General features: G+C 37.9%; 1 long non-coding RNA gene across 2 annotated transcripts in view; it reads left to right on the plus strand.

The window, feature by feature from the left end:
- The window catches only part of LOC307190953, a 61,655-nt gene that overhangs the window by 16,916 nt on the left and 18,776 nt on the right, over positions 1 to 25,963 (plus strand). The window contains exon 5 of one of the 2 annotated variants that reach the window (XR_013829561.1): positions 10,886 to 11,038. The exons of the other annotated variant lie outside the window; for it this stretch is intronic. This is a non-coding gene — a long non-coding RNA (uncharacterized lncRNA). Of the gene's footprint in view, positions 1 to 10,885; positions 11,039 to 25,963 lie in introns of those variants that run through there. 2 annotated transcript variants of the gene reach the window in all.

Consider the following 25,963-nt stretch of genomic DNA (forward strand, 5'->3'; position numbering starts at 1 on the left):
ATAAGAATTTCCGTTCAATAAAGCAAGAGCTCAAATACCAGATAAAATGAGACCAGATAAAAGGAGATGGAAAGGGAAATTGCAGAGTTGCAAAACCAATTCAAGGACCAAAATAACACTAACTTTCTCTAACAAATTAATATGAAATAGGAAGAAATAGAATGGGCACAACTGAAAAGAGATTTCTAACACAAAAGAAAGCCTGGTTGATCACTTATAAGAGAAGAAAACAAAGGTGAAAGCAATTAGAAGTTAGACATTGCAGAGGACAAACATTATCCAACATAAGACTAATTATTATCCCTAGAAGAGTGAGCTTAAAAAATGCAGAGTGGATATATGTATACGCATAACTGATTCACTTTGCTGTATAGCAGAAAGTAACACAACATTGTAAATAAATGATACTCCAATAAAAAATTTTTAAAAAGAGGTCTAAATAGAGGTGACCAAAAAAATGCAGCAAAAAAAAGTATTAAAAGAAACTGAAACTGTAAATTAAAGGGCTGATTTTGATCATTCCAGAATGATCTACCTGAGATGAAACATATCAAATTAAGTTGAATTTCAAGGATTAAAGAATGTTCTTTAAGCATCAACCCAGAAAAAGAAGGTCATCTATAAGAGGGGGCAATGGGATTATCCTTTGACGCTTCCACAACAGTATTTATGCCAGAAAATAATAGAACAATCTCTAATAAGCTAAAATGTGAGACAAGAATACTACACATGTAAGGAAGCATATTAACATCCCTAAGCAGAAAGGAACTCAGGAATCACATTGCCCAGGAGTCCTAGCACAAAACTACTTAAAAAAAAAAATCCATATATCCATGAGATTTAAGTATACAGAAGGTAAAGTAAGAGGATTGGTGGTAAACAATGAATACATTTAAATATGGAGTTAAATAACTGTGATATAGAGCATGGTCTGAAATGGTGTTCACCGAATATTTCTGATGATTATTTCTGGAGGATAGTATTTTTATTTCTTTTTACTTTCCTACTAATATGTTGCTGTGCTTCTTGAATGCTTTTCAAAGAGTGTGCTTTATTTGCCTTTTCACCAACACAGAAGTCATTGGTTTAAAAATAAATTTGTGATATAGATTAAGTAAATTATCTCTAGGAATTTTAGGAGGGGGTAAACTTAATCTGGGACAAAACTTGTTGTTTTGATTTTTGTCTTTTAAATATTTAGTATCTTGTTCGTAATAGTCTATCTTGATATGTAATATTTTGTATTCTAAGGGTGGAATTATGCAGCACAAAACAGTCTTTCATTTTCTTGGCTTTAATTGCATTACTAAAGTCCTTTCCAAACTTCAAAAAAATGGAGGAGGAGGGAAAACTTCCTGACTAATTCTATGAGGCCAGTGTTACCCTAATGCCAAAACCAGACAAAGGCGTCACAAGGAAAATGACAAAACCAAACTACAGACCAACATCCCTGTGAATATAGTCACAAAAATGCTCAGCAGAATAATAGCTGCATATTTATTCATTTGCAGACCACGTCTAGCAACGTATAAAAACGTATAAAAAAGGATTATATACCATGACCAATTGGGACTTATCCCAAGAATGCAATGTTGGTTTAACATACAAAAATCAAGCAACATTAATAGAATAAAGTTTAAAAATCATATAATCTCAATATTTCTGATAAAAACATTCAACAAACTAAGAATAGAAGGCAACTTCCTTAATCTGATAAAGGGCATCTGTGAAAAAACCACAGCTAACATCATACTTAATGGTGAAAGTTTTAAAGCTTCCCCCTAAGATCAGGAACAAGACAAGGATGTTTGCTCTTGCCGCTTCTATTCAACATTGTGCTGGAGAGTCTGGTCAGTGCAATTAGGCAAAAAGAAAAAAAAAAGAAAAGAATAGCAAAAAAGAAAAGCCCCATTCAGACTGGAAAGGAAGAAGTAAAACTACTTCTACTTGTAGATGACATAATCTTGTACATAGGAAATCCCAAGACTCCATTAAGAACATTAAAACTAAGAAATAAATTTACTCACTGAAGTTGCAAAATAGAAGCTCAATATACAAATGTCAATTGTACCTAGGTACACCAGCAAACAACAGTAAGAAAATAAGATTGAGAAAACAATTCCATTTTCAATAGCATCAAACAAATAAAATATTTAGAAATAGTTTTTTTAATTGTTAAAAATTTTGAAAAAAATTAAAGAAGACCTAAATAAATGTGAAGACATGGTCACAGATTGGAAAAATTAATATTGTTAAGATGGCAATATACCCCAAGTTGATCTACAGATCCAGTGCAATCACTATCAAAATACCAACAGCTTTTCTTTTGATCCTAAAATTCACATGGAATAGCAAGGGATTTGAAATAGTGAAAGTAATCTTGAAAAAGATCAAAGTTGGAGGACACACAATTCTTGATTTCAAAACTTATTACAAAACTACAATCATCAAGGCATTGTGGTACTGGCATAAAGATAGCAATATAGATTAATGGAATCAAGTTGACAGTCCAGAAATAAACCCTTATATTTACAGTCATTTGATTTCAACAAGGATACCAAAACAACTCATTGGGGAAAAGAATAATCTTTTCCACAAATGACACGGGGACAGCAAGATATCCACGTGCAAAATGACACAGGGACAGCAACAAATCCACATGTGTTTGTACCCCCTACCTCACACCATATAAAAAAATTAACTCAAAATGAATCAAATAACTAAATGTAAAACTTTAAACTGTAAAACTCTTAGAAGAAAGCATGAGTATAAGGTTTTGTAACCTTGGATTAACCAATGATTTCTTAACTATGCCACCAAATATGGGAATGCAAATTGATACAACCACTATGGAGAACAGTATGGAGGTTCCTTAAAAAACTAAAAATAGAACTACCATATGATCCAGCAATCCCACTACTGGGCATACACCCTGAGAAAACCATAATTGAAAAAGAGTCTTGTACCACAATGTTCATTGCAGCTCTATTTACAATAGCCAGGACATGGAAGTAACTTAAGTGTCCATCGACAGATGAATGGATAAAGAAGATGTGGCACATATATACAATGGAATATTACTCAGCCATAAAGAGAAACGAAATTGAGTTATTTGTAGTGAGGTGGATGGACCTAGAGTCTGTCATACAGAGTGAAGTAAGTCAGAAAGAGAAAAATAAATACCGTATACTAACACATATATATGGAATCTAAGAAAAAAAAAAAAGGTCATGAAGAACCTAGGGGTAAGATGGGAATAAAGACAGAGACCTACTAGAGAATGGACTTGAGGATATGGGGAGGGGGAAGGGTAAGCTGTGACAGAGTGAGAGAGTGGCATGGACATATATACACTACCAAACGTAAAATAGATAGCTAATGGGGGGCGGCCACATAGCACAGGGAGATGAGCTTGGTGCTTTGTGACCACCTAGAGGGGTGGGACAGGGAGGGTGGGAGGGAGGGAGATGCAAGAGGGAAGAGATATGGGAACATATGTATATGTATAACTGATTCACTTTGTTATAAAGCAGAAAGTAACACACCGTTGTAAAGCAATTATACTTCAATAAAGATGTTAAAAAAAAAAGATGTGGCACATATATACAATAGAATATTACTCAGCCATAAAAAGAAACGAAATTGAGTTATTTGCAGTGAGGTGGATGGACCTAGACACTGTCAGTGAAGTAAGTCAGAAAGAGGAATACAGATACCGTAAGCTAACACACATATATGGAATCTAAAAAAAAATGGTTCTGAAGAACCTAGGGGCAGGACAGGAATAAAGACGCAGAGGAAGAGAATGGACTTGAGGACACAGGGAGGGGGAAGGGTAAGCTGGAACGAAGTGAGATAGTGGCATGGACATATATACACTACCAAATGTAAAATAGATGTCTAGTGGGAAGCAGCCACATAGCACAGGGAGATCAACTCAGTGCTTTGTGTCCACCTAGAGGGATGGGATAGGGAGGGTGGGAGGGAGACGCAAGAGGGAGGAGATAGGGGGATATATGTTTATGTATAGCTGATTCACTTTGTTATACAGCAGAAGCTGGCACACCTTTGTAAAGCAATTATACTCCAAAAAAGATGTTAAAAAAAAATGCCACCAAATAAAAATTATATTGGACTTCATCAAAATTAAAAATGTTTGTGCTTCAATGTGAAGAAAGTGAAATAACTAACCACAGAATGGGAGGAAATATTTGCAAATTATATATCAGATAAGAAACTAGTATCCAGAATACATAAAGGGCACTTTCAACTAAACAGTAAAAAGACAATCCAACTAAAATATGGGCAAAGGATTTGAATAGACATTTCTCCAGGGAAGGTACATAAATAGCCAATAAGCACATGAAAAGATGTTCAGCATCATCAGCCATTAGGGAAATGCAAATGGAAACCACGATGAGATACCATTTCTCACCCCCTAGAAAGGTTAAAATAAAAATGAGGGCCAAGTGTTGCTGAGGATCTGGAATAGAACCTTATAGCTTGCAGATGGTGTTTGTCAGCTACTCGAAATGTTATACATAGAATTAACACGTGACCCAGTAATTACACTCCTAGGTGTATACCCAATAGAATTGAAAACACACATGGACACAAAAAATTGTACATGATGTTCATAACTGCATTATTTACAATAGCTATAAAGTAGAAACAACCCAAATATCTATCATTATGAGTGGATTAATAAATTGTGATGTATCCATACAATGGCATGTTGTTTAGCCATAAAAAGAAATAAAGTACTAATACATGTTACAACATGGATGAGCCTTGAAACATGCTAAATGAAAGAAACCAGACACACAATGCCACATATTATATGATTCTATTTATATGAAATGTCCAGAATAGGCAAATTCATAGAGACAGAAAATAGACTAGTAGGGACTTCCCTGGGGGCGCAGTGGTTAAGCGTATTCTCCTGCCAATGCAGGGGACACGGGTTTGATCCCTTGTCTGGGAAGATCCCACATGCCGTGGAGCAACTAAGCCCGTGCACCACAGCTACTGAGCCTGCGCTCTAGAGCCCATGAGACACAACTACTGAGCCTGCGTGCCGCAACTACTGAAGCCCACGCACCTAGAGCCTGTGCTCTGCAACAAAGAGAAGCCACCACAATGAGAATCCTGTGCACTGCAACAAAGAATAGCCTCTGCTCTTGGCAACTAGAGAAAGACCACGCACAGCAACGAAGACCCAACGCTGCCATAAATAAATAAATAAATAAATAAATAAATACATTTATTAAAAGAAAAGAAAATAGACTAGTAGTTGTCAGCGGTTGAGGGAAGGTGAAAATGGGGAGTAACTGATGAAAATGTTCTGGTATTATATAGTAGTGATAGTTGCACAAGTTTGTGAATATACAGCAACCACTGAGTCACATTACTTAAAAGGGTGAATTTTATGGCATGTGAATTATAGCTCAATTAAAAAAAAAGAATGAGGGAGTGTAAGGGCCCATGTATTGCCCATTTGGGCTGATCTCTGAGCCGAACCATGCTAAACATTAACTGAGAAAGGAAATACTATCATGTTATGACCCCTTTCCCTTCCCACATGGAAAATGTCCCAAGAAAAAGCTGACAAGTCAAGAGGATCCAGCAGAGCCAAACAGTCTCTGAAGAAGCAAGTTGGGATCTTTTTTTGAGAGGTTTTTGATCATTTCTGTAGGAGACAGACCAAAAAAAAGCAGAAGAGCACCCTTTGCCTCACAATCTGCCTCAGCTGTCTCTGTTGCAAGGGACTGAGAATCATCATTCAAGTAACAGTTACGGGATAGCCGGGGTAATGGTACTCACAGGAATCAAAAGACAGGAATCAGAATCATGTGGGAAGGCCTATGGCAACACAGAAAAGGACAGAAAGCCACGTTGCTGGGCAGTGGACAGTTCTTGGTTTGGCTTCCCTATATTCATCTTTTCCTGTTCTTAGCCCCCCAGTTTCCTTTTCCCCTATTGCCTCTTCCACTTTGATTAATTTGGAGCTATTGTTTGAGATTTGGCTTGTAACCCAAGCTAGGAGGGCAGGCCCATGACTCAAGCTAGGGCATTGTATATTCCCTCCCTGGAATTTGAATCTCTAGCACAGGGACAAAGAGACTGAAGCTATCAATTATCCAATTTCACTCTGTCTGTATAGCAACATCTTGACCAGACCACTCCTGCCACCGAGACAGCTATTGTCTCTAGGACTGTCTTGCTTCCCACCAGTCCTCAAGTCTGACTCTCCCACCTCCTGTCAATCTGATTATACCCCTAATGCCTCTTTTTTTTTTAAAAAAAATTATGTATCTATTTATTTGGCTGTGCTGGGTCTTAGTTGCAGCACACAGGATCTTTTAGTTGCGGCATGCATGCGGGATCTAGTTCCACGACCAGTGATCGAACTCAGGCCCCTGCATTAGGAGAGCAGGGTCTTAACCACTGGACCACCAGGGAAGTCCCCCCCAATGCCTTTTGAATAAATTCCCTTCTGCTTAAGTTAGTCAGAGCCATTTTCTGCAGCTTGCCACAGAGAGCTTCACTCATGAATGGCTGGAACCATGGTAGAGCTGGGTCCCGTGGGACTGGGTGGTCATGCAGAATCCAAAACAACTCTTGGGTCCTCAGCAGTAAAAACTGAAGTACTGTCTCTCTAGTGCACCATGATCAGCTATTCTTTGTCTGCTATTCTCTGCATCTGTTTCTTTCCCTACTACGAATTCATCCTCACCCTTTATCTTCTCTCCAGCTCACAGTTCCTGTATACTCAAACGTTCAATTAGTCTCTTTAACACATTCATGACCCCTGCAGGGGAGGGAAAACCATTCCTCTATCCTCTTAGGTTCTGTGGCCAGGCCTGAGAATTAAACTGACATAAGAGAGATTAACAGGAGAAATATATACAAATTTTATTGAATATTGTTATGTGCACTTGGAGCCTTTATAGGAAAACTGAAGACCCGAAGAAGCAATTAGGACCAAGAGCTTATATACCTTTTTTTCTTTTTTTAATCAAAAAGACAATAAATTTGTGGAGAAATGACAAGACAAAGGAAAAGAGTTTAACCTTCTAGGAGTGGTAAATTGTGAGGAAGTGACTAGGAAATATTAGGGGAAAGTAATGAAAGATAAGGGTTGTTTTAGTAGGTTGGTTTGTACAGATCAATTTTGGCATTGACTCCCGATCTCTGGTGATAAGAATGTTCTCTTCCTGATACGTGGAGGACACTTTTCTTATGGGAAATTTTATGATCTGCTTTTAGGTAGAAAGGAGAAGTTCGGAGAGCCCTTCCTGCATCTGCTGTTTCTCAAATGCCTTCCACTCAAATAATCAAATGTGTCAAAGCTGTGTATTTCGATTCGCATTTGGCATGTTCTGCTCCCCTCAGGCTTCTGAGCCTCTGCTTTCATCCTTAATTTACTGAAACTTTCAGGATTCAGCAATTAAACTTCTGTGAGTGAGACTCTGCCACAGCTCATTCCCCAATAATCAGAGTGCCACACAGGGCCAGGACTAGGGTGAAGCAAGCAAGGCCCCCAGAGAACAGAATTTCAGAAGGCATGCACTCTGTGATGCCAGCCACGCACTTGTACAACCCTAAGAGGGAATGCCTCCTGACATGCTGCCCCCTGGCGGTCTTGCTGGCCTCACCCTAGTGCTGGCCCTGGACTGCCTCAGCACAGTGTTTGGAGGGCCAGCCTAATGCTTGCTAGAGTGCCCTTGAGTCAATTTCCCCTCCCTAAAGTACATTCCTCAAATCCCCAAGGTTCTGGGAGGGGGCCATGGCTTTTATCTTCCCCACAGAGTCCTCATATTATGCTCCAGAATTCACCTTGTCCCAGGGTGATTGAAGGTGGAAGCACACATTCTCTTCACCCCCCCATTCTCAGAGCTGTCCTCCCTTACCTTAGGTTCTCATCAAAAGATTCCTCTGAAAATAATGAGCCGTCCATTTTCCAAAATGTGAACAACTCAATCTTTTATAATATCACATGTAGGCTTACAACCAAGCAGTCAAGCTCGTTTTGGATATTTGTGGCTTGTCTTCAGTTCTAATTTCCTACTTCTAGTTACTTGGACAAAATCACATCCCTTCCTTCAAAACAGTGATTTTTAGGTGTAGGCTATTCTATTTCCAGATTAAGAAAAAATGTTTTTAATATCATTTTCAGGGATGTGGTTCTGCTAAAAAAAAACAAAAACAATTTACCCCTTTAAATAGGACCCTCGATTTTTCAACATAAACCATCTATATTTGTATATTTTTACAGAATTCCCCAAGGAAAGTTGATAGATACTTGACTCATATTCATGTAACTAAAAAGTCATGCAAAAATAATACTTTCCAGAGTGCGGGGAGGGTCTGCTCCTAAAAGTAATCTGTTTTTCCATCCTGCATGGCAGAAGGTGCTTGCAGCATATAAAATGAAAATGTTCTTCCATCTACACTTTTTGTAAGGTCCAGTCTTTAGTAAGCAAACTCCTTCCTCAGTTAAGGCAAAGAATTTCATGTCATTCCACTGTACAGGATGTGGGCCAGCCTATGTATTGGTGGTTCTTCAGCCAGGTGCCTATGTATTGGTGGTTCTTCAGTCAGGTGCCTACCTGGCCTCAATCAGCTGTGGCCATGTGGTATGGGGTGAGATAGTCACATAATGAAAAACAAGGTTACTTGGTCAGCATGGGCCATAAATGGTCTGGGGTAGAAGCAAGGTATTTACATCATTAACACAGGCCACAAGTGATTCTAAGTTGAGAATCACTTAGAATAAATAGGCAAAGTGTCAGAGAACAGGTTGAGAGAATGGAACATTTTGTTTATGACAAAGACTTCCAAAGGGCAGAGTTTATTGGGGAAGTTGCAGAGGAATATGATACTGCGTCAGATCACTAGCTAGAGGATGCTCAGAGCCATATAATTTAGTACGTCCCATCTTTCAAAAAATGCTTCTTGACCACACTTCCCCTTGCAAAAGCTTCTTTATTTCTCAATTCCACCTTACTGCAAAGCTCCTCAAAAGAGTTGTCTATTATCTCTATTTTACTTCCTATCCTCATATTCTCTCTTATATTCACTCCATTCAGGCTTTATAACTTTGGCAAAGTAATCAATCTTGATGTTTCCAGGTCCAATGATTATTTTTCAGTTTCATCTTGTTAACCACCAGCAGTGGTTGACACAGTTGATCATTTCCTCTTTCTTGAAATATTTCTTCACTTGGCTTTAAGGGCATCATATCTCTTTTATTTTCCTTCTACCTCATAGACCATTTGTTCAGAGCCTCCATTGTTGATTTCTCCTCCTCAGCATTTATTGGAGTCTACCAAGGCTTAATGCCCAGCTCTCTTCTTTATCCACCTTCCCTCCCTAGATTATCTCATCCAGTATCATTACTTTAAGTGGCGTCTATATGCTGATGACTCCCCCAAATTCTTATCTCTAGTCCTGACATTGACCCCACTCCCAAGTCAATAACTTTTACAACCACTTCTTGGTGTCTCCACTTGGAGAGTGTAGAAGTTTACATGTCCAACACTGTCTTTCTTCCCCCAAACCTGCTCTTCATATAGTTTTTCTTATTTTAATAAGTGGCAACCCCATTCTATCCATTGCTCAGACAAAAAAATGATCCTGGATTCCTCTAACACCTCACATCCAGTCACTCTGGAAATCCTACTTCTTCTACCTTTAAAATATAACTTGAATCTAGCCATTTATCACCACCACTTATGCTACCCTGTTTCAAGTCACCATAGCTCTCATGTGGATTAATAGCCTCCTCACTTATCTTCCTGTGTTTCTATCCCCACCTTCCCACATAGTCTATTGTTAAGACAGCAGCCATAATGATCCTTTTAATACATAATTCAGATCATGTTACTCTTGCACAACCCTTCCATCCCACCCCAACCCCTGCATTTCCAATCAGTGAGAGGATACATTTTTAGTACTTGGCATTGGGTATATTTGGATAGTCCTTTGGCTAAATATTTTTATTGAAGCATAATTGATTTAAAGTATCATATTAGTTTCAGGTGTATCACATAGTGACTCTATTTTTATAGATTAAATCGATTTTATAAATTTAAAGTTATAAAATATTGCTTATATTCTTGTGCTGTACAATATATCTTTGCAGTATACTTATTTTATGCATAGTAGTTTGTACCTCTTAATCCCCTACCCCTATCTTGCTCCTCCCCACTGGTAACCACAGTTTGTTTTCTATATCTGTGAGTCTGTTTCTGTTTTGTTATGTTCATTTGTTTCTTTTATTTTTTAGATACCACGTATGTGGTAACATACAGTATTTGTCTTTCTCCATCTGACTTATTTCACTAAGCAATAATACCCTCCAGGTCCATTCATTTGTTGCAAATGGCAAAATTTCATTCTTTTTATAGGGCTAATTAATACTGTATTGTATATATATCACATCCATTTATCTTTATCCATTCATCTGTTGATGGACACTTAAGTTGCTTCCATATCTTGGCTATTGTAAATAATGCTGCTGTGAACATCAAGGTGCATGGATCTTTTCAAATTAGTGTTTTTGTTATTTTATGGGTATATACCCAGGAGTGGAATTGCTGGATCATATGGTAACTCTATTTTTGTGTTTTGAGGAACTTCCACACTGTTTTCCATAGTGCACACCAACTTACCTTCCCACCAACAATGTACTAGGGTACACGTTTCCCCACATTTGTTATTTGTAGACTTTTTGATGATAGCCATTCTGACAGGTGTGAGGTCATATCTCATTCCTTTGGCTAAAATTTAAAGTAAGAAATCTGTATTAGTTTCCTATTTCTGCGTTAAAAATTACCACAAACTTAGTGGCTTAAAACAACACAAATTTATTCTCTTACAGTTCTGGAGGTCAGAAGACTAAAATCAAGATATCAGCAGGGCTGTATTCATTCTGGAGGCTTCAGGAAAGAATGTATCTTTGCCTTTTTTTAGCCTCTAGATGCTGCCTGCATTCCTTTCCTCATGTCCCATTTCTTGCCTCATGGCTTATTCCTTGCAGCACTCCAACTTTTTGCTTCCCCTTCAGATCTCCTAGTACTACTTACTCTGATTGCCTGCCTCCTCCTTTTAAGGACCCTTGTGATTACTTCAGACCCACTCTGATAATACAGGATAATTTCCCCATTTAAAAATCCTTAATCTCATCTGCAAAGTTCCTTTTGCTATATATGATAATACTCAGTGGTTCTTGGAGGACCACTATTCAGCCTACCACAATCTCTTTCTCACATTGTTCACAAAAATAAATTCTGATGAATTTCAGGCCCATGTGTTTTTTATTTTTATTTTCAAAAATAATTTATTTATTTGGTTGTGCCAGGTCTTAGTTTGGTGCTAAGGATCTTCATTGCCACGTGTGGGATCTTTGTTGCGGCATGCGGGCTTTAGTTGAGGCATGCGGGATCTTTAGTTGCAGTATGAAAACTCTTAGTTGTGGTATGTGGGATCTAGTTCCCTGACCAGGGCTCGAACCCAGGCCCCCTGCATTGGGAGTGCAGAGTCTTAGCCACCGGACCACCAGGGAAGTCTCTCAGATCCATGTGTTTTTTAAAAAACATATCTTTCAAATAATAAAAGAAAATTTAAGGGAATAGATTTATTATCCTAGATGTAGAAAGTCCTTAAATGAGTTTCAGAAACCTAAATCAGAGTGACATCAGTGAAATTTTTAATTTTTTTATTATTTTTAATTTTAAAAATTTTGGCCACCTGCACGGCTTGTGGGATCTCACTCCTCTGACCAGGGATTGAACCTGGGCCACAACAGTGAAAGCACCAAATCCTAACCACTAGACCACCAGGGAACTCCCACATCAGTGAAAATTTTAAAGTAGAGAGGGAAATCCAAAGTTCTTCCCATCCATAAAAGCAGTAAATAAACTGGAAAAAGAAAACTGTCAAAACCAACTTTATCAGAACCTCTAGAAAGTAATAAAAAGTTTGCAACCAGGCAAATGCTTAATCAAGAAAAAAAAAAAACCAGGTGAATCTTGGTAAGACAGCTTTGTGGAATTTTGATTTTTCACTCCTTATCCTCCATCCCTCACTCCCTGGTTCATTCAGCAGCAGCTTTCAAGACATCTTGCATTATAGGTTAAGTTCCAAGTGCCAGAGAGAGAAGAACAGACCTTATTCTCAAAGAATTATGGTAGTTTTTTTTTTTTTTTTAACTTGTCTGGTGGTTCCCTGAAAGACCAGATCAAAGGACTTGACTTTATTTCACCTAACTTGGATCTCTCCCGATGCTAAGGCAGTTACCTGGAGGTATTTGTCAGAAACATTTAAAGGCAAATGTATTATCTGCTGCTACATGGGGCAAAAAATAACAGTTGGAACAAGCAATAGAAAAGCTTGGGAGGGGAAATCCTGGGAAATGAGATGCTTTGGGGAATAAGGCTTCTGAAAAGTTCCCAAGACTCTGGAAGGGCATTGCATGCCCAGGGCTGGTGTGTGTTCAGAAAAGACCAGAGAAGACCCTGGGCTCTCACCTCTAGCTGGCCTTAAGTCTCTGCTCAAGCAGGAAGTGAAGTCTAAGGCACAGTTGCTAACATCTGGATAAGTGTTGAATGTGTGCCACAACATGCACATGGAGACCCGTAACAAACTGGGAGGTTTTCTGTTGTTGTTTTCCAGACATTAAAGGAAATCTGTCAAATCATTAGCTGATCATTGAGATAATTGAACAGAGACTTCAGTGGCCCACATGACCAAAAAAAAAGTGTTTACAAAATTAATTCAGAAAACTCAATAAAGAAACAAACAACAACTACAACAAGCAGGAACAGCAAACCTTGGGGAGGAAAGAATATAATTTCTGTAGATGCTGCATTATAATATTCAAAAGGTACTTGTACAAAGAAGTAAAGGAAACCAGGAGAACAAAGTCTCATCAAATAGAGAATATCAATAAATAAATAGAGATTATTTAAAAATGAACCAAATAGAAATTCTGGAACTGAAAAATGTATAACTGAAATTAAAAATTCACTTGAGGGTTCAACAGCAGATTTAAATATGCAAAAGAAAGAGTCAGTGAAATTAAAGATAGGTCAATTGAAATTATCTGATCTGAGGAGAACAAAGAAAAATGAATGAAAAAAAATGAAGAATCTCAGAAATTTGTGAGACACCACCAAGCATACCAACGTACACGTAATTGGAGTCCCAGAAGGAGAGAAGAGAAAGGGACAGAAAGAATGTTTGAAGAAATAATGGCTGAAAACCTCCTAGATTTGATAAAAGATGTGAATGGTCATATTCAACAAGCTCAGTGAACTTCAAGTAGGATAAAATCAAGGAGATACACACCAAGATACATTATAATCAAACTGTCAAAAATCAAAGACAAAGAGAATCATGAAATCAGCAAGGGAGCAATGACTTGTCAAGTACAAGTGATCATCAATAAGATTAACAGCTGACTTCTCATCAGAAACCACAGAGGCCAGAGGGTATGAGACAACATATTCAAAATGCTAAAAGAAAAAAAAAAACCCTGTCAACCAAGAATTATATATCCAGCAAAATGATCTTGCAGAAATGAAAGAGGTATACTTATTGCATCATTTTTCACAATACCCAATATGTAGAAGCAACCTAAATTCCCATCAGTGGATTAAAGGATAAAGAAAATATTGAACATACATATAATAGAATATTATTCAGTCTTAAAAAAGGAAATACTGTCATATACTACAGCAAGTATGAACTTTGAAGACAGTATGCTAAGTAAAATAATCCAATCACAAAAAGACAAACACTCATGATTCCATTTATATGAAATATCTAAAGTAATCAAACTCATAGAAATGAAATAATAGTAGTTTCCAGGGACTGGGGTGAGGAGGAAATGGGAGTTGTTGTTCAATGAATATAGAGTTTCAGTTATGCAAGATGAAAAAGTTCTAGAGAACTGTTGTACAACTATGTGCATATAGTTAACAATACTGTAACATATACTTAAAAATTGTTAAGATGGTAAATTTATGTCATGTGTTGTTGTTGTTGTTTTTTAACCACACACAAGAAAAGCCTAACAAAAAAGGAAGAAACCAAGACTTTCACAGATAAATAAAAACTGAGAAATTGTTTCTGGTAAACATTCCCCTACAAGAAATGAAAAAAGGAGCCCTTTAATCTGAAATAAAAGAACACTAGATGTAAATTCAAATCCACATGAAGAAATGTCCACTAATAAAGGTAACCACATAGCTAAATATAAAAGTCTTTTTTAAAAAAATTTTATTTATTTATTTTTGGCTTGTTGGGTCTTCGTTTCTGTGCATGGGTTTCCTCTAGTTGCGGCGAGTGGGGGCCACTCTTCATCGCAGTGCACGGGCGTCTCTCTGTCGCAGCCTCTCTTGTTGCAGAGCACAAGCTCCAAACGCACAGGCTCAGCTCAGTAGTTGTGGCACATGGGCCTAGTTGCTCCATGGCATGTGGGATCTTCCCAGACCAGGGCTCAAGCCTGTGTCCCCTGCATTGGCAGGCAGATTCTCAACCACTGCGCCACCAGGGAAGCCCAAAAGTTAGTCTTAATGTATTTTTGGTTATAACTTCTCTTTTTAGTCTACTCAATTTTTAAAAATCTACATAAAACAATAATTATAAATCTGTGTTGGGCACATATTGTGTAAAAATGTAATTTGAGGCAATAACAGCATAGGGAATGGAGGAGCTATATAGGAACAACGTTTTTATATATTATTGAAACTAAGTTGGTATTAACTGAAATTATCTTGTTGTAAATTAAGATGTTAATTGTAATCCCATGGGAAACCATTAAGAAAAGAACTAGAAAATATATAGTAAAGGAATTGAAAAGAAAAAAATGGTATACTAGAAAAATATTATTTAATTAATTACTATCCACTTAACACAAAAGAAGGCAGTAATAGGGTAACTACAGAACAAAAAAGATATGAGACATATGTAAAACAAATAGAAAAATCACAAAAGTAAATCCTTTTCTATCAGTTATTACATTAAATATAAATGGGTTAAACTCTCACATTTAAAGCAGAGATTGGCAGAATGGATAAAAATTTGATCAAACTATATGCTGTCTACAAGAGACTCACTTTAGATCCAGGACACAAATAGACTGAGAATTAAAGAATGGAAAAATATATTTCAGTAAACAAAAGAGAGCAAACAGTAAGCAAAAGAGAATTGGAGTGGCTATTCTAATATCAGACAAAATAGACTTTAAGACAAAAATTGTTACACAGATAAAGAGGGGCATTACATAATAATAAAAGAGTCAATTCATCAAGAAGATACAACAATTGCAAACATATATGCAACTAACAACAGAGACCTAAAATATATTAAGCAAAAACTGACAGAGTTGAAGGGAGAAATAGACATTTCAACAACAGTAATTGGAGACTTCAACACCTCACTTTCAATAATCAATAGAACAACTAGACAGAAGATAAACAAGGAAATATAAAACTTGAATGACTATAAATCAACTAGACCTAACAGACATGTGTAGAATACTTCAGCCAAAAACAGCAGGATTCACATTATTTCCAACTGTACGTGGAACATTCTTCAGCACAGAACATGTTGGGTCATGACACAAATCTCAATAAAGTTTAAAATATTAAATGTTATAAAGTATCTTCTCTGACAACAATGGAATGAAGTTAGAAATCAATAAAAGAAGAAAATCTGGAGATTCACAAATATGTGGAAATTAAACTACACAGTCTTAAACAAGCAATGGGTCAAAGAATAAATACAAAAGGAAATTAGAAAATACTTTGAGATGAATGAAAACAGAAACACAACATACCAAAACGTATGAGATGCAGCGAAAGCAGTGCTCAGGGGGAAATTTATAGATGTAAACATCTGCATTTTTAAAAAAGAAGAAGATCTCAAATCCACAACCCAGCATTCCACCTTAAGGAACTAGAAAAAGAAGAGCAAACTAACCACAAAGTAACTAGAAGTAAGGAAACAATAAAGATTAGAGCAGAGATAAACAAAATAGAGAATAGAAAAACAATAGAATCAGTGTAAGTTTGGTCCTTTGAAGAGATCAACAAAATTAAACTTTTAGCTAGACTGACCCAGCAAAACAGAGAGAGGACTCAAATTAATAAAATCAAGAATGAAAATGGAGACATTACTTTCAATCTTGCATAAATAGAAAGTTTATAAGAGAATGCTTTGAAAAATGTACACCAACAAATTGGATAAACTGGATAAAATAGACACATTCCTTGAAACACACAAAAACTAAAACTGACTAAAGAATAAATAGAAAATTTGAATAAACCTGTAACAAGTAAAAGGATTGATTCAGTTACCTGAAAACTTCCAACTAATAAAAGCCCAGGATCAGATGGCTTCACTAGTGAATTTTATCAAACATTTAAAGAAGAATTAACACCAGTCCTCAAGCTCTTCAAAAAAAAATGGAAGAGGAGATAACACTACCTAACTCATTGTGTGAGGCCAGTATTACTTTGATACCAAAGCCAGACAAAGAAATCACAATAATAGAAAATACAGACCAATATCCTTCATGAATAAAGATGTAGGGGCTTCCCTGGTGGCACAGTGGTTGAGAGTCTGCCTGCTGATGCATGGGACACGGGTTAGAGCCCTGATCTGGGAGGATCCCACATGCCGTGGAGCAACTGGGCCCGTGAGCCACAACTACTGAGCCTGCACGTCTGGAACCATGCTCCGTAACGAGAGGCCACGACAGTGAGAGGCCCATGCACCGCGATGAAGAGTGGCCCCCACTCACTACAACTGGAGAAAGCCCTCGCACAGAAACGAAGACCCAACACGCCAAAAAATTAATTAATTAATTAATTAAAAAATAATAATAAAAGACGTAAAATTCCTCAACAAAATAGTAGCAAATGAAATCCAGCTGCATATTAAAAGGATTATACACCATGACCAAGTAGGATTTATTCCAGGAATGTAAGGGTGCGTCAACATGAAAATCAGTCAGTGTAATACACCATATTATGAAAACGAAGGGGGGAAAGTCACATAATCAACTTGATAGATGGAGAAAAAGCATTTGACAAATTCCAGTACCCTTTCATGGAAAAAAACAAAAAACCTGTATTAAGTCAAGAAGAGACGGAATGCTCCGCAACCTAATAAAGGGCATCAGTGAAAAAACTCACAGCTAACATCATGTTTGAAGCTTTCTCCCTAAAATCAGGAACAAGACAAGGATATCTGCTTTCACACTTCTTTCCACTACCTAGCACTGGAAGTTCTAGTCAGAGCAATTAGGCAAGAAAAAGAAATAAAAGTCATACAAAATGGAAAAGAAGAAGTAAAGCTATTTCTATTCACAGATGACATAATTTTAAATATCGAAAACCATAAAGAATCTATTCAAAAACTATTAGAGCTAATAACTGAATTCAGCATAATTACAGGATACAAGATCACTTACAAAAATCAGTTGTATTTCTATACTCTTCAATGAACGACCTGAAAATGAAATTAAGAACACAGTTCTATTTACAACATCATCAAAAATAATAAAATACTTAATAAATTTAACTGAGGAGGTACAAGACTCATATACTGGAAACTGTAAAACACTGCTGATAGAAATTAAAGAGAACCTGAATAAATAAAAAGACATTCTGTGTTCATTGATTGGAAGACAATATTGTTAAGATGGCAATATTCCCTAAATTTACAGATTCAGTGCAATCCCTATCAAAATTTCAATTGCCTGTTTTCCAGAAATGGATAAGTTGATCCTAAAATCCATATAAAATAGCAAGAGACCCATAATAGTCAAAACAATCTTAAAAAGAACAAAGTTAGGGCTTTCCTGGTGGCGTAGTGGTTGAGAGTCTGCCTGCCGATGTAGGGGACACGGGTTCATGCCCCGGTCCAGGAAGATCCAACATGCTGTGGAGCGGCTAGGCCTGTGAGCCATGGCCACTGAGCCTGTGCTGCACAACGGGAGAGGCCATGGCAGTGAGAGGCCCGCGTACCAAAAAAAAAAAAAAAAAGGAACAAAATTAGAGGTCTCACAATTCTAACCTCCAAAACTTACTACAGGGCTTCCCTGGTGGCACAGTGGTTGAGAATCTGCCTGCTAATGCAGGGGACATGGGTTCGAGCCCGGTCCGGGAGGATCCCACATGCTGCAGAGTGACTAGGCCTGTGAGCCACAACTACTGAGCCTGCGCGTCTGGAGCCTGTGCTCCGCAACAAGAGAGGCAGCAGTAGTGAGAGACCTGCGCACCGCGATGAAGAGTGGCCCCGCTTGCCACAACTAGAGAAAGTCCTCACACAGAAATGAAGACCCAACACAGCAAAAATAAATTAATTAATAAACTCCTACCCCCAACATCTTCTAAAAAAAAAAAAAACTACAAAGCCACAGTAATCAAAACAGTGCAGTATTGGTATAAATATAGACATATAGATCAATGAAATAGAATTTTGAGTCCAGAAAGAAGCCCTCACATTTATGGTCAACTGATTTTCAACAAGGGTGCCAACACTATTCAGTGGGACAAGAATAGTCTTTTCAACAAGTGGTACTGGGACAACTGGATATCAGTATGCATAAAAATGAAGTTGGACCCTTACCTCACACCATACACAAAAATTAACTCAAAATGGATCAAGATTTAATGTAAGAGATAATATAAAACTCTTAGAGGAAAACATTGGCGCAAATTTCCATTTCTTGGATTTGGCAGTGAAATCTTAGATAGGATATTAAAAACACAAGCAAAGAATATATAAGAAATAGGAAAAAATTAGTTAGACTTCATTAAAGTAAAAAAATCCTGTGCACTGAAGGACGCTATCAAGAAAGTTAAAAGAGAACCCACAGAATGGGAGAACATATTTGCAACTCAAATATCTGATAAGGATCTAGTACTCAGAATATATTTTTCAAAACCTCTTACAACTCATCAACAAAAAGACAAACAACTCAATTAAAAAATAGGCAAAAAGCAAAAAGAATAAAACACCAAAGAATAAATCGACCTACAGAGACAAAAGACCTGTATGCAGAAAACTATAAGACACTGATGAAAGAAATTAGAGATGATACAACCAGATGAAGAGATATACCATGTTCTTGGATTGGAAGAATCAACATTGTGAAAATGAATATACTACCCAAAGCAATCTACAGATTCAATGCAATCCCTATCAAACTACCAATGGCATTTTTCACAGAACTAGAACAAAAAATTTCACAATGTGTATGGAAACACAAAAGGCCCCAAATAGCCAAAGCAATCGTGAGAAAGAAAAATGGAGCTGGAGGAATCAGGTTCCCTGACTTCAGACTATACTACAAAGCTACAGTAATCAAGACAGTATGGTACTGGCACAAAACCAGAAATATAGATCAATGAAACGGGATAGAAAGCCCAGAGAAAAACCCACGCACATATGGTCACCTTATCTTTGATAAAGTAGGCAAGAATATACAATGGAGAAAAGACAGCCTCTTCAATCAGTGGTGCTGGGAAAACTGGACAGCTACATGAAAAAGAATGAAATTAGGGGCTTCCCTGGTGGCGCAGTGGTTGAGAGTCCGCCTGCTGATGCAGGGGACACGGGTTCATGCCCTGGTCTGGGAAGATCCCACATGCCGCAGAGTGGCTGGGCCCATGGGCCATGGCCGCTGAGCCTGTGCATCTGGAGACTGTGCTCTGCAATGGGAGAGGCCACAATGGTGAGAGGCCCGTGTACCGCAAAAAAAAAAAAAAAAAAAAAATGAAATTAGAACACTCCCTAACACCATACACAAAAATAAACTCAAAATGGATTAGAGACCTAAATGTAAGACCAGACACTATAAAACTCTTAGAGGAAAACATAGAACACTCTATAACATAAATCCCAGCAAGATCCTTTTTGACCCACCTCCTAGAGAAAGGGAAATAAAAACAAAAATAAACAAATGAGACCTAATGAAACTTAAAAGCTCTTGCATAACAAAGGAAACCATAAACAAGGTGAAAAGACAACCCTCAGAATGGGAGAAAATATTTGCAAGCAAAGCAACTGACAAAGGATTAATCTCCAAAATATACCAGCAGCTCAAGCGGCTCAATATCAAAAAAACAAACAACCCAATCCAAAAATGGGTGGTCGACCTAAATAAACATTTCTCCAAAGAAGTCATATAGTTTGCCAACAAACACATGAAAGGATGCTCAACACCACTAATCATTAGAGAAGTGCAAATCAAAACTACAGTGAGGTATCACCTCACACCAGTCAGAATGGCCATCATCAAAAAATCTACAGAAAATAAATGCTGGAAAGGGTGTGGAGAAAAGGGAACCCTCTGTTGGGGGGAATGTAAATTGATACAGCCACTATGGAGAACAGTATGGAGGTTCCTTAAAAAACTAAAAATAGAGCTACCATACGACCCAGCAATCCCACTACTGGGCATATACCCTGAGAAAACCATAATTCAAAAAGAGTCATGTACCACAATGTTCACTGCAGCTCTATTTACAATAGCCAGGACATGGAAGCAACCTAAGTGTCCATCAACAGATGAATGGATAAAGAAGAAGTGGCACAAATATACAATGGAATATTACTTGGCCATAAAAATAAACAAAATTGAGTTATTTGTACTGAGGTGGATGGACCTAGAATCTGTCATACAGAGTGAAGTAAGTCAGAAAGAGAAAAGCAAATACTGTATGCTAACACATATATTTGGAATCCAAAAAAAAAAAAAAAAAGGTTCTGATGAACCTAGGGACCGGACAGGAATAAAGACGCAGAGGTAGAGAATGGACTTGAGGACATGGAGAGGGGGAAGGGTAGACTTGGACAAAGTGAAAGAGTAGTATTGAAATATATACAATACCAAATGTAAAATAGATAGCTTAGCTAGTGGGAAACAGCCACATAGCACAGGGAGATCAGCTCGATGCTTTGTGACCATCTAGAGGGGTGGGAAAGGGAGAATGGGACAGAGGCACTAGAAGGAGGGGTTATGGGGATTTATATATACATATAACTGATTCACTTTGTTATACAATAGAAACGAACCCAACATTGTTAAGCAATTATACTCCAAAAAAGCTGTTAAAAAAAAAAAAGTGGATCCAAAGACCTAAATCTAAGCACTAAAAGTATAAAACTCTTAAAAGAAAACAGGTAAATCTTCATAACTTTGGATTAGGCAACAGTTTCTTAGATATGACACCAAAAATGTGTGCAACCATCAAAAAAAATGCATAAAGCAGAATTCATTAAAATTAAAAACTTTTGTGGCTTCCAAATACACTATTGAGAAAGTGAAAAGGCCACCCAGAGAAAGGAAGAAAATATTTGCAAATTATATATCTGATAAGGATCTCTTTTTAAGATATATAGGAACTCTTACAGCTCAACAATAAAAAGACAACTCAATTTTTTAAATGTACAAAAATTTGAGTAGACACTTCTCTAAAGATATGTACATTGTTAATAGGCACATGAAAAGATGCTCAGTGTCATTAGTCATTAAGGAAATGCAGATCAAAGCCAAAATGAGATGCCATTTCATATCTACTGAGATGGCTATGATCAAAAAAGCAGACATTAGTAAGTTTTGGTGAAGATGTGGAGAAATTGGAACACTCATACATTGCTGGTGGGAATACAAAATGGCGCAGCCACTTTGGAAAATAGTTTGGAAGTTCCACAGAGGTTAAACATAGAGTTATTCTGTGATCTAACTAGTACATGAGATTCATAAAAGCATTTTTTAATATTTATTAATTTATTTATTTGTTTTGGCTGAGCTGGGTTTTAGTTGCAGCATGCAGGATCTTTGTTGCAGCATGAGGGATCTTTAGTTGCAGCATGCAAACTCGTAGTTGTGGCAGGCATGCAGGATCTAGTTCCCCAACCAGGGATTGAACCTGGGCACCCTGCATTGGAAGTGCGGAGTCTTACCCACTGGACCACCAGGGAAGTCCCATAAAAGCATTTTAAATTATAGCTAAAAAGTAGAAACAGCTCAAGTGTCCATGCATGGATAAACAAAATGTGGTATATGTGTACAATGGAATGTTATTCAGGCATGAAAAAGGAATGGAGTACTGATACTTGCTACAACATAGGTGAACCTTGAAACTGTTATGCTAAGTGAAAGAAGCCAGTCACAAAAGGCCACATATTGTATGATTTCAGAGTAAGCAAATCTGTACAGACAGAATTAGTAGATAAGTGGTGGTCAAAATATGGAGGAGAGGGAGGAATGGGAAGTGACTGCTAACTGATATAGAGTTTCTTTTAGGAGTGGTGAAAGTGTTCTGGAATAGATAGTGGTGAACACACCTTGTGAATATACTAAAAACCACTGAATTGTATACTTTAATTTAAAACAGTGAATTTTATGTTATGAATTATATCCCAATAAAAATAAATTAAGAGTTATCTGGCCTAAAATGTCAATAGTACTGAGATTAAGAATCACAGTAATCTATATAGATGCTAAATTTAGTCACATGGCCACAGATAGCTACAAGGCAGGCTAGGAAACACAGCCTTTAGCTAGGCAGTCATGCACTCAGTTAAAAATTTTACAATTCTAAATCAAGGTTTGACAAAGTATAGCTGGGGGCCAAATCTTTCCATTGCCTCTTTTTGTAAATAATGATTTATTTGAACATAGTCATGAACATTTATTTATATTATATGGCCCTCAAGGCCAAAATTATTTACTGTCTGGTCCTTAACAGAAAAGGTTTTTTGACCTTGCTGTAGAAGAGAGATGACTATTGGGACCAGGTAAAAATCTCTGCCTTACTGTCCCACAACAGAAAGAGCCTGAGTTCCACATGATACATTTTTTTAGTGGTACAGCTCTTTCAGTTCACACATACAAAACAATTTTTCACATAACAACCCACAGTACCAAGGTGGGAGGGTAGAATCATTACTGCAACTATAGTGTTTTCCTATGGCCTCAGCCATCAATGTAAAAGCTGACCCACTGATCCATACAACCTTTTTCTTCATGAAGAGTATATTTTTAGGGTCAGTGTTCTCCTGTCCTTTATCTAGGTTTTGGCCAGACTCACTCTGATCCATCAGACCTCTTTCAATATCTTTATTTAATTGTGGATATAATTAGACATGTGTGGGAAGAGAAGAAGTATCCTAATTCATCTGGCCATACCCTTAAAAATGAATCTGAGGGGTGACATTAGTCACTAACAGAACCTGAACTCCAAAGCTTTCATTTCAATTAATATGTCCTTTTACATTTTTAAAATGTGAACAACTTTGTTTTTATTTTTTTACTAAGTTATTAATCCATTAACAAAGAAATATGTTTTGAGCACCTATGTTCCTGGCACTAGATACAGAAGTGAACAAGTGAAATCTTTTTTTCTCATTGCACTTATGTTCTAGTGTCAGGTAGGTATTGGGGAAGGGAGCAGAAAATTAATGAATAAACAAAAAGACAGAATTGAATGAGGGGTAAGAGAGTCAAGAAGGGTGAGAGGTTATTTAGATAAGGTAGACAGGGAAGGTCATTCTGAGTTGGTGATAATTAAATAAAGACTGGGCTGAAGTGAGGCAGCAGGTCATGTGACTCATCTGGGAACATTTCTATTGGAGAGAACAGCAGGCACAAATGCCCTGAGTTGGAAACTAGCTTCATGTATTTGAAGAACAGCAGGACCAGTGTAGCTGGAGTGTAGTGAGCAGGGAAAGAGCAGGAGGAACCAAGGAGACACAATCAAAACCGATTATGTAAGACCTTGTAGGCCAAGGCAAGGGCTTGATGGAACGTGATTTGAAATTTGATATAAAGACAGTGAAATGATCTGATTTATGTTATAAAATACTTTGGCCACCCCCAAAGCAATGAACAGAATGGCAATAAGTACATACCTATCAATAATTACTTCAAATATAAATGGACTAAATGATCCAATAAAAAGGCATATAGTGACTGAAAGGATATAAAAACAAGACCCATATATATGGTGCCTACAAGAGACTCATTTCAGATTTAAAGACACACACAGACCAAAAGTGTTGGAATGGAAAAAAGTATTCCATGCAAATGGAAATTAAAAGAAAGCCAGGGCAGCAATACTTATATCAGACAAAATAGACTGTAAAACAAAGAGACAAAGAAGGACATTATATAATGATCAAGGGACCAATCCAAAAAGAAGATATAACAAATGCACTGAACATAGGAGCACATAAATATATAAAGCAGATACTAACAGACATAAAGGGAGAAATTGATAGTAACGCAATAATAGTAGGAGACTTTAGCACCCCACTTACATCAATAGACAGTTTCTCCAGACATAAAATTAATAAGGAAACACTGGCCTTAAACAACACATTAAATCAAATGGATTTAATAGATACAGATAAAGAACTTCTATGCAAAAACAGCAGAGTACATATTCTTTTTAAGGGCACATGGAACATTCTCCAGGATAGATCACATGCTAAGCCACAAAACAAGCCTCAGTAAATTTAAGAAAATGAAAACCATATCAAGCATCTTTTCTAATCACAACACTATGAGACTAGAAATTAACTACAAGAAAAAAAAACTGCAGTGGAATGAGATAAAGATCACAGAGTAGGGGGATGCAGAACTCACCTCCCCCGCAACCCATGAACACATCAAAAATACATCTACATGTTGAACACTTCTCACTGAAAACTAACTGAAGACTGTCAGAGAGACTCCTGTACAACCAAGGCTGTAAGAAAGATCCACATGGAATCGCGTAGGAAGAGAAGAGAAGCAATCAGGGACATGTGCCCCCGGGAGGGGACTCAGAAGAGAAGAGAGATTACATAGGGGAGATGCTCCCTGGGAAGTTTGAACCACATATTGGGTGCCCCAGCCCTGAGGTCCGGCACTGGGAAGATGAGTTCCCTAGGCTGGTTGAAGGGCCAGCAAGACTAACAGGAGGCTTGTAGGAAGCCTAGACTCCACTCATGAGGAGCATTTGCACACTTGCTCACTCCCAAAACAGCGTGGAGGGGATGAATTGAAACTGCATGTATTGCTGGCTCGTTTCCTGGACCACCCAGGTGTGCACCCCAGCCTGAGCCAAGTCACTACTCAAGCCCCACTTGCTTCATGATGCTCCACACTGAGATGCAGGCTGCTAAGCCAAGGAGAGAACTTGGCTGTGAGGCACAAAGGTGGCTCAGACCCAAAGTGACATCTAAGCAAGGTGGGGGCAGCCATTACTAGTGCTTACACAGGCAGCAAATCAGAAGCAGTCTGGATCTCTGACTGTGGCCAGACTGCCAAAACCTGCACCCTGACTCACTCTGAGCATCCATACAGGCCTCACCTGCTCTGCATTAAAGCTCCACAACAGGGCAAGGCCAGCATCAGCTGAGGGGAGAGCTCAGACCCAAAGTAGCATCTGAGCAGGGCACAGCCTCTGCTCAGACTCACCAAGTGCCCGCACCAGCCCCTCATGCTCCAGCACTCCAATCCTCTGGGGCAAGGATACTCTTAAAGGAAATAGAGCCGGCTTGGACTCAACACTCAGGCTTCTACTCCAGCAACTTGTGACCTGCACTGAATAGGGTGGTGATGGCCACTGGGTAAAGGAGAAACCCCAGCTCTCACCTGGCTCTGCCCCTAGCCACTCCATCTCCAGCTCTACCTCCTACCAAGGTGTTAGCTTCCAGAACACCCTGGGGAAAGATGTAACTTGTGTTCACATCAGATCCAGCTCTCCCACCAAAGCCACTGGGCACACACAGGCTGTATAGGGGCGTGCTTACCCAAGGACACCCTTCAGGACCACAACAGGTAACTGTTTCAACTAATTTCATAAAGACAAAGTTAAGCAAAATGAGAAGACAGAGGAATTTATTTCAACTGAAGGAGGAAGAAAAAACTCCTGAAAAAACAACAAATGAA

The sequence above is a fragment of the Stenella coeruleoalba genome (genome assembly GCF_951394435.1).
Source record: "Stenella coeruleoalba genome assembly, chromosome: 8".
NCBI lineage: Eukaryota > Metazoa > Chordata > Mammalia > Artiodactyla > Delphinidae > Stenella > Stenella coeruleoalba.